Source organism: Antrostomus carolinensis, unplaced genomic scaffold (assembly GCF_000700745.2).
Source record: "Antrostomus carolinensis isolate BGI_N321 unplaced genomic scaffold, ASM70074v2 scaffold32859, whole genome shotgun sequence".
Lineage (NCBI taxonomy): Eukaryota > Metazoa > Chordata > Aves > Caprimulgiformes > Caprimulgidae > Antrostomus > Antrostomus carolinensis.
The window spans coordinates 1-10,845 of NW_010341268.1; positions in this window are offsets into that span (position 1 = coordinate 1).

The following is a 10,845-nucleotide window of genomic DNA, read 5'->3' on the forward strand; positions in this document are numbered from 1 at the left end:
CCACCCAAACCATTCTATGATTCTATGTTGACAATTTTAGGGACCTGTTGCAGAACTTTTCCTAAGTCATTAGAGAAATGACAGCAGAGGAACGTTTGCTGTTTGCATCCTGGCTCTAGGTTGGAGTGGTGGGTGTGCTCCTCAAAGTTCCTCTGAGGAAGAACTGGTCTGTGCACAGCAGTTAAGCCAGAGTAAGGGCTGGACTGAGATTAAGGTCATACTGTAGCAGGAGGAACTCCTGGCTCATGTTCCTGATTTCCTTTATAACTGACCCAGAGTTGGAAGGCTGAAAGTTCACCTGTGACCTGTTCTGCTCCCCAGGACTCGGTTATCACAGGCACGTCTGAGAGGGACCGTGTCAACCAACGGGCTGAGAGTGTCAGTGAGAGGGACAGCGTGTCACAGACCATCTGATGGGATCAGGAAGGAAGGTGAGCATAAATAACAGCGCAGTTGGGAGTTAATTTTTGCTTATTTATTTCTCAAGAATGAATGACCTGGGAGCAATGTCTTTCAGAAGCACCTCACTGCTGAGGTATTTTGTTCCGCTTCATCTCCCAAAGCTTTGCCAGCCCCACTGCTGCTATGCCATCTCTCTGCCTTGCCCTTTTCTGTTGATAACAAGACAATACCATGACAAAATGGTCCTTCTTTGTTACCCTTTTGTGGTGACAGAGGAACTGGTTTAAAAAAATAAAGCATCTGACTGTCATTGTCCTTTACTTTTATGTGACTCTGGGCTCGCTTCAGTGACTTCAATATTGTATCTCTGCAGCATGGCCTGGAGCAGAATCTCTCACACCTCCTTTGTTTCCTCCTTCCCCCATGAGATGCCACGTGCCTCACCTGGGAAGTGAAGCTGGATTTCGGGTCTGTTTTCTACAGCACTGTTCTCACACATCGCCCAGGGTCTCAGCAGCATCACTGCATTGATCTGCTCCTTCCTTCAGAGCCTCTTTACCTTCTGGATTTGTCTCTTGGCGTGTTATTCTTCTGACACTTTGAATGTGCTTAAAGGTGAGCTCAGTTTCCTGATGTGCTTTAGCACATGGAGGAATCTCAGTGAACCATAACATACAAGGGAATTAAGTGGCTTCAGAATTATTGTTCTGCTGAAGTGAAGTTTGGGTTTCATGTCCTTGCCTGTCTCAGGAATGCTCGAAATAACTTGAGGAGTAAACAAGACCCTGGAATAGGCCGTTTCTGTTCACTGGTGCTTAACTTGGGAGGTAAAAATCTCCAGATGTAGCAGCTGGAAGTGACAAAAGCAACTGTTTTTAGAAAGCATGATCTCAGACACTTCAGGGATACCTTTGGATGGAGAAATCTAAGTTCCTTGCCACCTCTTTAACTGCCCTCAGCACAGAGATGCTAGAAGCTGACTCTGGCTCATGTCAGTGCTTGTTGTTCGACCTCCAGCATAACATAACCTTCTTCTGGGATCCTCTGTGCTCCACTCTGAGCAAGAGGGAAATCCCAGTGGTGGAGCAGAGTTTTGCATTTGTTGATATTTATTCTTTTTTCAGTCTTGACAGCTCTTGGACCCACAGCATCCCAACAAGGCACATCTTGGTGCTCTGGCTTTTGTTCCAAGCAAAGTGTGAGGGATGTTTGGGAGAGACCTTTGCTAGCTTTAAAGACCTGTAATAATTTCACAATTATTTATATATATATATATTTTCAGTATTACAGAAACAATGTTGGGCACTTCCTGGTTTTAAGGCTCGCTGCTGTGCACAGGTTATGAAACTAGAGCAAAACAAAATTCACCTTGCATTTGAGTGAGACCCATGTCTCCTCAAACTCCTCGACAAAGCCTACCTCTTCCTTCTCCAAAAAGACAGTGTGCTTTATCATACACAGAGGCTCTCCACAAAGGGATGTGATGCCTGGCTCACAGCTTTCTGCCCAGCACGTGGGGAACAGTCACTGTGCAGTCTACATTTTGCAGAACACGATGTTTCCAAATGATGTTCACTTAAAGTTAGCAGATGAAATAGCTGAAATGGCCAAATCCCACATTGCAACCCCAGAACCCATTGAATTGATGTAACTGATAAAGGTGAATGAATCCACCACCACCTGGGAGCTAGTTCAGATAGCTCTGCTGCATGGTGATAGGTCATTGCACACACACTGAGGTGTTGCCTTTGCATTTCTGGAGTTAGAACAAAAGCTTTGGGGATTTTGTGTGTCAGAGGGGTGTCTGCGTTAGAGAATCCAGCCCTTGTCCTTAGTGGGGACACGTGGCCTGTGGGATCTCAGGTCTGGGGCTCGGGTGGGCTCTTCCCTGTTGTGCAATGAGTTATCGTGCCACAGCAAAGTCACTCTGCTGTGAAGGTGCTGTGTGCTTGTGGGGTCACCTCTGGGTGTGGGAGATCCCAGGGTGAGTTCCTGCCCTGCAAAGGCATCAGTGTTAGAAGGGTGTGACACAGAATTAAAAATCAATTGATGTCTCAAATCTGGATCAAATCCACTGAGAAGCAGTTTCTCATTTTCAGCTGAAGGTGGCCCTGAGTGGCCAATATCTGAAAGCCCTCAGCTGCTCAGTTTTTGATGAACTTGTCCAGTCTGGGCTGATTCCTGAGTTTTGTGAGTCCTCAATCAATGTCTGATTTGCTGACTGGGACTGTTTCTTGAGCCATGTTCTGCAGGCACTCGGGGACTCTTGCCAGGTAAATGGTTTATTCTGGGGTTGGACTTTTTCTTGGCAAGTCAAAGGGCAACGCATTGTTAGATGTGTAATGGAAGTACATAAAAGTAGAGGATAAACAAGCACCATGGAAAGATTTACAGTACAGACTGAAGAATCATAGTATTCAGTCAGCAATAATTAAAGACACTGTTTTGTTTTGGTTTGGTTTTTGGTTTGTTTTTTTTTTAATAGCAGATAAGAGGACAGGGAAACAGCCACTGCAGACATTACTCAGTTTCCGTGTCTAGGCTGAAGTCAGCTTTGACACTGACATCAGTCCATCCCTTTTCATTTCATAGAAGCTGTTGGTTTAGCATGAAAGCAGAGCTGTGGAGGCAGATTTTGACTTTTGTTCATTTGACAAGTCACCAGCACATACTCAAGGAGTGAATTTGCTGGATCATACGGGAGGGTCAGGGGCTGGGACACAGGAACGGTGCCCGTGTGGTCATCTGTGTCGAGGGCTGTTGTGATGGGCACATGTTTCTGTCTGTGAGAAAGTGTCACAGTTCAAAATGTGGTTTTGTTCTGAAGTGGTATGAAATCAGAAGTGTAAGAATGATGAAGGGAGTGGAGCATCTCCCTGCTGAGGACAGGCTGAGGGAGCTGGGGCTCTTTAGCTTGGAGAAGAGGAGACTGAGGGGTGACCTCATTAATGTTTATAAATATGTTAAGGGTGAATGTCAGGAGGATGGAGCCAGGCTCTTCTCAGTGATGCCCAATGGCAGGACAAGGGGCAATGGGTGTGAGCTGGAACACAGGAGGTTCTGCTTCAACTTGAGAAGAAACTTCTTTCCAGTGAGGGTGACAGAGCCCTGGGACAGGCTGCCCAGGGAGGGTGTGGAGTCTCCTTCTCTGGAGACATTCAAGACCCGCCTGGACACCTTCCTGTGTGATCTCATTGAGGTTCCTGCTCTGGCAGGGGGGTTGGACTGGATGATCTTTTGAGGTCCCTTCCAATCCCCAACATTCTGTGATTCTGTGTAATATACAACTGAAACAAAATAACAGAAATGACTAACATTTATCTTGAATATTTTCCAGTGAAGTTTCCACAAGAATGGATATTGTTTTGTGAAATCTTCCAGTTTGGTTCAAACAGCAGCTTCCTCCCCAGGGCTTTTTCCCCAGGTAAGTGCTGCAGCAGAGACCTGGAGTGGTGTGAGAGCTGGTAGGCTGGCAGGGCTGAGCTCCTCCTGGTGCCCTCTGGTGCTTGCAGGCTCCTTCTCACAGCCTGGTCCCAGGGATATGCTGGTGGATGGATGTCCTGAGCCCGTGAAGAAAGGGAAACGGTGCTGTGGAGGCAGCAGGGCTGTGCCCAGCTCCACAGGCTCAGTGCAGTGACCCGTGTGGGTGGGGACACGGAGGGCTGGCAGGTTGGGGGAGGCAGGGACAACAAGAACTGACCCTGCAATGCTTTTCTTGCTTTCCCCCTCCCCAGTTTTCTCTACAGCTCTGACCTTGCCATGTAATTTTTGACACATTCTGTCATATCCTATATTTCTCCTGCCTTTCCTGTTCTGGAAAATAAGGATACAGCCAGACAAGTTGCCTGCTTATGGCTCCATGTGCTGTTTTGAACATAATGTACAGCCAGGTTAATTGATTGTCCTGCTTGGTACGTGTTTACCTTTCATCAGACACATACGTGCAGCAGGAAGGGGTTAAACCTTCCTTATCTTACCCTGCAGAGCAGGTCACTGCAAGGGGCAGGAGAAGGCTGGATACTGGGAGCTGGAGTAAATCCCTTGCAGGTACATAGCAAAGTGCTGAGTGGATGTGGGGAGAAGCTACTTCAGAGTGTGTAGGGCTGGTGGCCTTTGGCTGATGGGGGTTTAGGGAGAGTTTTAGAGAGATGGGTTTTAGTCATGTGAGAAATTGAGGTAGGCTTTCCAGTCCATCAACTGGATCTTAGGACTCTCACACTGTGAGCACTCTCTTCCTTCCCATTTCTTTCTTAGGGTTGTGTGTGACATCCCCCACCACAGGTGACTGCACACACATGCAGGTATGTGATTATATTTATATATTTATACAGAAAGGAGAAGGCAGGTTAGACTGCTCTGTTGCATCGCGAGGTGTCAGCCTTGTTGTAAGGAGAAGCAACTGAGAACATGCAAAGTTCCTTAGCAGGTGGCTGACTCATCCTTGAAGCTGTAAAACACAGAGGCAGAGCTGCTTTGTGCTTGAGAATGAGGAGTGCCTGTCACTTACAGCTCTATTTTGCTGCACTTCAGTGTGTGTAGAGATGTCCCAGTGCTGATGATACTCGGAGCCAGAGGGAGCAGGAGCGTTGCTGGGTGCTCACAGCACCTCACTCTTTCTTTCCTGGCTCTCTGGAAGGTGAGTGTGTGCTTTGGGAGGAACTGCTCATCCAAATTCACTGGAATAAGCTGCCCAGAAAGGTTGTGGAGTCTGCACCTCTGGAGATGTTCAAAACCCACCTGTGTAACCTGCTGTAGGGAACCTGCTTTGGCAGGGGGGTTGGACTGGATGATCTCCTGAGGTCTCTTCCAACCCCCACCATTGTGTGATTCTGTGAAAGGACATGAGAAGGTGGCACAGCAGCTGACACCAGGAGTGCTGGGTGCCAAATGCTTTTAATGCCATGAGCACCACGGTACAACCAGAGCTGATGGCTGAAGGGGCAGTGTCCTGATAGCCTGGCTCTTCCTGAGCAGCTTTTTAAGGCTGAGCTGGGCTTCTGGAAGCATGTATCAGCTCTGAGCCTCCTTCTGCTGAAAACTGGGCTTCCAATAATGGAACTGACTTTAAAACTGGTCACGCTTCTTACCCCTGGCTGCTGATGTGTCACGAGTGTCTCCAGCAGGCGTAGTTTCAAGACCCTGCCCTGATGGGTAGCGAAACGGGTGGGGTTAGGGCATTGCTGAACAACACTCCTGCTCTGTAGCGCAGCCAGGCAGTCCCAAGCAGGAATAGAAACCTTGACAAGAGGGGAAAATCAAAACATTAAAGTAATTACCTTTTTTTTTTAAGCTTGGTTAGGCTTATAATTCAGGACAAGGTTTGGGTGTTAGATGATGGGTGGTTTTTAGCTTCGTGCAACACAAACATTACAGAGGAGATTACAGAGGAGAGAGAGGGAGAAAGCAAGTAAAATCTCTCGTGTAAACCTCTGGCAAGGTGTAATGTGGCAGTTGGGTTTTACTTCCAGCTATAAACCAACAGTTGCTGCTATTTGGCCTTTTTATCCTGTCTTAATCCTCTCTATTAGTCTCCGTGACACTTCCTTTAGCAACGTGCAGAAAATAGCTCTGGGAGCGTTGTGTGGCCAGGGTAGAGTTTACTCTGGAGTTACCACAACAGAGGATAAATCAGGATTGGGTTTTAGCCCTGTGGTGAATGAGTATTTGGCATATTTGATGGTAGGCAGGTCTCTGAGACCCTTGGCTTTCCTCTCTCCTTCTTTGCAACTTGGAAGTAGCCTCACGTGAAGGCCTGTGAGTGCAGGCAGAGGCGGATAGACGGTCTTGCATGAGCTGTAAAACACAAACCTTCAGTGTTGGGCTCTGCTGACCCCACTGGCATTTGTAGGTGTGGGTGCAGTAACATCTCAAAGCCAATAATATTTCTTTTCACATATTCCCTGCTTGGAATTGAATGTTTAAGCAAACAGAGGTGAGACAAGCTGATTATTGAAACAAATATTGCCTTGTTTATAAAAATCTCTCTAGCTGACATTTAACCAGCAGACACGTCACCCTGTGCAGTCACAGAGCTGAATGTGACCCGTGTCCTTCTGCATTCTTTCAAAGATCTATGCTGAGATAAGAATCACTCCTGTCAACTTGAAACTGTACTGGCTTTGATAATAAATCTGAGGGTATCATTTTTGTTCAATCACTTTCTGAACCAATGGCAGCTTCCAGTAGCTGCCACTCCTTGAGACAGAGCTGTGCATTTTAATTGCCTGCCTGTGTGGAGACTCAGCTCCTTCCCTACTGTGAACTCTCCCTCTGCTTGGTCCCTGTGATTCCTTTGGTTTGCAGAGAGAGGTGGCAACGCAGCCAACAAAGGGACAAAATGCTCTGTGCTGCCAAGGCTGTGATGCCAGACACCACAGCTGCCTGCTCTTGATATCACTCTCTTATTACCAACACCGACCACAACAGTCTAGTCAAGAGGAAAACCTTATTTCTAAGTTACCTGCAAGATGAGGCTTTAAAAAAATGCATCTTTGACCTTTAACCCAGAACCTTTCAGGCTGCCAACCCAGAACATTGCTCCAGGCAAAGTGGTTGTAAGATTGATCCACTTTTAAGCCAGGAGATGTTCTGATGGACACCTGGAGAGCCCTCCTGACTTTCTCTTCTGTGATTCTGCAGGTAGGAGACAGCAGTTGTGGTCCAGAGCAGCGGGAGCCAGGCCAGGGCTGCTGTGCAGAGGAAGCAGCGAGCTGTGGGGCAGTGCTGGTTGGGTCATTGCCACTGAAATCACAGGTCTCACACGTGGGCATTTTTTTTAGCAGCGTTTTCTTGCTTGCATTTTTGGAGAGATAAGGAGGGGAGAGGTTTCACACAGCCTTGTTTCAGTTATTGGGGAGTTTTCCTTTGTGTGCCAAGTCCCAGTAAGCCTGAGATATGTACTGGGAGGATAAAAGAAGAGCTAATTGCAAGTGATGACTCTATCATAACACCATTCTTGTGGGCTTGCAGCTGCTTATACCTTTGACCACAGATTTTGCATCACTTCTGTCACTCTTCTGTCAGCTTTAGACACAGCCCTTTGCAGAGGGCTCATGCAGCTTGTCCTAGCAGACCTGAGCAGCAAGCTCCTCTGTTCCTTGTCCCTCCAAAGAGAAGAGGTTTGGTTTAGGCTGAGACTTAACCTTCCTGTCTCTCCCTTTCTTTCTGGTTCTCTGTCCAGACTCCTTTGGAGATCTTCCTAAAAGCTGCTCTTGTGTCTATCACCTTCTGACCCCAGATCTGAAGGATAATCCAGGCAAAGGGTTGGACACCACAGCTGTGTCATGTTGTGCTCCTCCAGGACTCTTCCATGTAGTTTGCCTGGTCTGGGTGTGCTGGTGTGACTTTGTTCTGTAACCTCTTCTCTCAGTATCTACCTGTGAGATTCATTCTCAGATGCACTGGTGCAGTGAAGGGATCTGGTGTAATGGACATGGGTACAAAGAATGAATTTAGTTTCCCTTTTAGAGCTGGAGGTCTCCAGATCCTCTTTTTATAACTGGATCCTGTTGTCCCAGCAGGACCCTGACAGATTTCTTCTTCATGAGCTAACTAATGATTCTATGATTCTGTAAGAAACAGAAAAATAACATCAGATTTTTGAAAGATACCTTCTTACTTCCAGTAGCTTCCTCTGCCTTTCTGTTCAGGTGCAGCAGTTTGGTGTTCTTTGCTAGGTGGCATGTGTTTGCTTTCAGCATGTCTTTATATAATTCCACAGAATCCCAGAATTGCCTTGACTGGAAAAGCCTTTTAAGATCATTAAATCCAATCATTAACCCAACACTGACAAGTCCTCCACAGCACCTGCAACATTTTAGCCTTTTAACTGCTGCTTATGGTTTCTCTTCAGCAAGCTTTCTTATTTGTGCTCTGCTGTTCCTGTTCTGAAACCTCTCCTTCCAGCTCTGGGTCACTCACTGGGTTTAGGGTTAATGAAATGGAGGGCACTGGTGGGGCTGTCTGGACCCGATGGGTCATGATGGCCCTTGCAGAGTTACAGAGGAGCTCTGCTGTGGTCTGACTGACATTGATAATTCCTGAGCCCCATCCTGTACACCCAGCACCAAACCCATGGTGACACGTTCTGTATTAGCCCCTCTGGGGTACAGCTGGCCCTTGGGTCCCTGTTTGATGGGGTTTTTTTCACCTGTGGTGTGAGCAGGTATCTGCTCAGGCAGCTTCTGCAGAGTGTTAATGGGAGACCTGACTGACTTTTCTGAGAAAGCACAAAGCCCCTTTTGTTCTGGGTGAAAACCACAGGGAAGTACGATGGCTTTGGGCTGAGCAGGGCGTGTGGCTGTGGTGGAGATGGGACAGGGCAAGACTGATTGTCTGTGGCCACACCTGGCTTAGCACGGCAGCAACACCTCAGCAATCAGTGACACAATCTCATGTCACCGAAGGACACTTGAGCTGTACTTGATGCTGCACATGCACAGTCAGCTCGGGTGAGAAGAGGGTTATTAAAGCTCTGACTCATTTTCCTCTGGTACAAACCACATCTCAGACCTGTCCCGCTCCTGCCCACTCCCAGCAGATCTCGTTGCCTCCCCTCCTGCCCTGGCCTCTCAGTGTGTGCCTTCGAGGCCGTGATGCAGAACTGAGCTTCGTTCCCCACTTGCTGTCACTGGGAAATTCACACTGATGGTATCTACATGTGAGATTCATTCTTATTTGAGAAGAGAGAGAGTTGACATGAAGGCCTTGGATTTTTTTTTCAGTTTAGGGAAAAGGAAACTTGTGGAGAGGAAGAAAGGGAGAACTTGTGAGAGGGAAGGGAGACAGGGAGGTCTCCTGCATAATTGTGTCGAGCTGGAAGTGATTGTTATTATATCTGAGCTCTAAAATCCCCCTCACAGGCCTATGCAGGGCAGGCTGGCTGCACCTCTGTCAGCTTAGGCATGTGCAGTTGCAGGGAGATGCAAGGGGTGGACTGAGCAGTCTCAGAGACCCCCCCAGCTCTGCACTTGGATAAGAGAAGGTCTCTACTTGTCTCCCACCGAGAGCAGGTTTTACCAGGACTCCTGTTCCATGCTCTGTGTTCCCATTTGTCTGCAGCTGAGCAGTTTGATGCTGCAAAATTAGAAAAATTCATAAAGGGTGGGGAGAGCAGTGCTCAGGGAGGGGATGGGGTGCAGATGAGACTAATCTAAGGAGACAGGGAGGGCTCTGCTTCTGGGGAAGCGATAGCTGAGGGTGTGCTGGGCTCTGTCCCCTGAAAGACTCATCACCCTGGGTATCTGCTGCTAATTTTTCACTCTCACTTAGTCACAGTTGCCACCTGGACCACTGTGTGCTACTAAAGATGTTCAGATAATAGGAATAAAGCTCCTAGACCATGTCCCTTCTGCTTAGCATGAAGGTTATTGCTGAATTCTAAGCATAAAACCTGCTTTTTCTGGGGTTGTGTCGCTTTGTGTGTGACTGTGACATTCTCCTCTCTGGCCATCCATCAGGGTGATCTCACCTGACTTAGGACAGGTGTTGATGAGAGTCACTTTCATATTGGCTATCCTATGCACTTCTGAGTCAGACAAACTCCATTTATGAATCAGTGTTGCATTAGTTCCAAAATAGCTGATAAACATGTTAAAGTGTTGTGAGAAAACTGGGAATGAGGAGAGATCCGGGGTTTGGTTACATGATGTGAGTCAGTATTGGCTTTTCTCAGTGTTGCCACAAACACATGAGTTATAAGTGGGCATGATGGGGCAAGCCTAAGCCTGAGACATAACTGGTTTGTGGAAAAACTTGTCTTGAAAAGCATCAATAAAGTGACCAAACAAAGATTTTTTATTTTTTTTTCAAATCTGAGGATGCAAAATTACTCTGCTGCATCCAGAGAAATTGAGAATTATTGTGGGCAATTTCTTAGTGACTTGGGGGATCAGATCCAAAGATCAGTGAAAAGAAGTCTGAAAAGGGTGGAATATAATTTAATTTCCATCCCTTGCTGGAATCTGCAGCAAGTCTCATTTGTATTCTTGTAGATTATACTTGCCAAGTTTTCCTTTCTGAAGCGCTTACAGGCTGGCAGCTTGAGGAGAACACAAGTTCAGTCAAACTCAGGAGATCCCTGTGATTGCTGATGTACTGGTCTGGGGAGATCATGGAGAACACCACCATGTATGGATTCAGCTGAAGGAGCAGCTCTGAGGTTACTGCTAAAGACCCCTGAAAACCAAATGTGATCTCTTTAATAACATCATTTAATTTTTAAAATAGAGTAGCCTGCAGGAATTGGAAAGCCTGTCGAGTTATGTCCTAGGATCTTTACAGTGAGGAAATAAAGGGAGGTTTGCTGAGGGAAAGGCCACTTCTGGTGACAGGGAGACAGGGATCTGTGGGGCTGCAGTTCTGGAGCCAGTGGATGGTAACATCCCTGTGCAATGTCTCATTGCTGGGGTGCTTGTGGGTGCTAACGAGCTGCTGCAGTGGGTG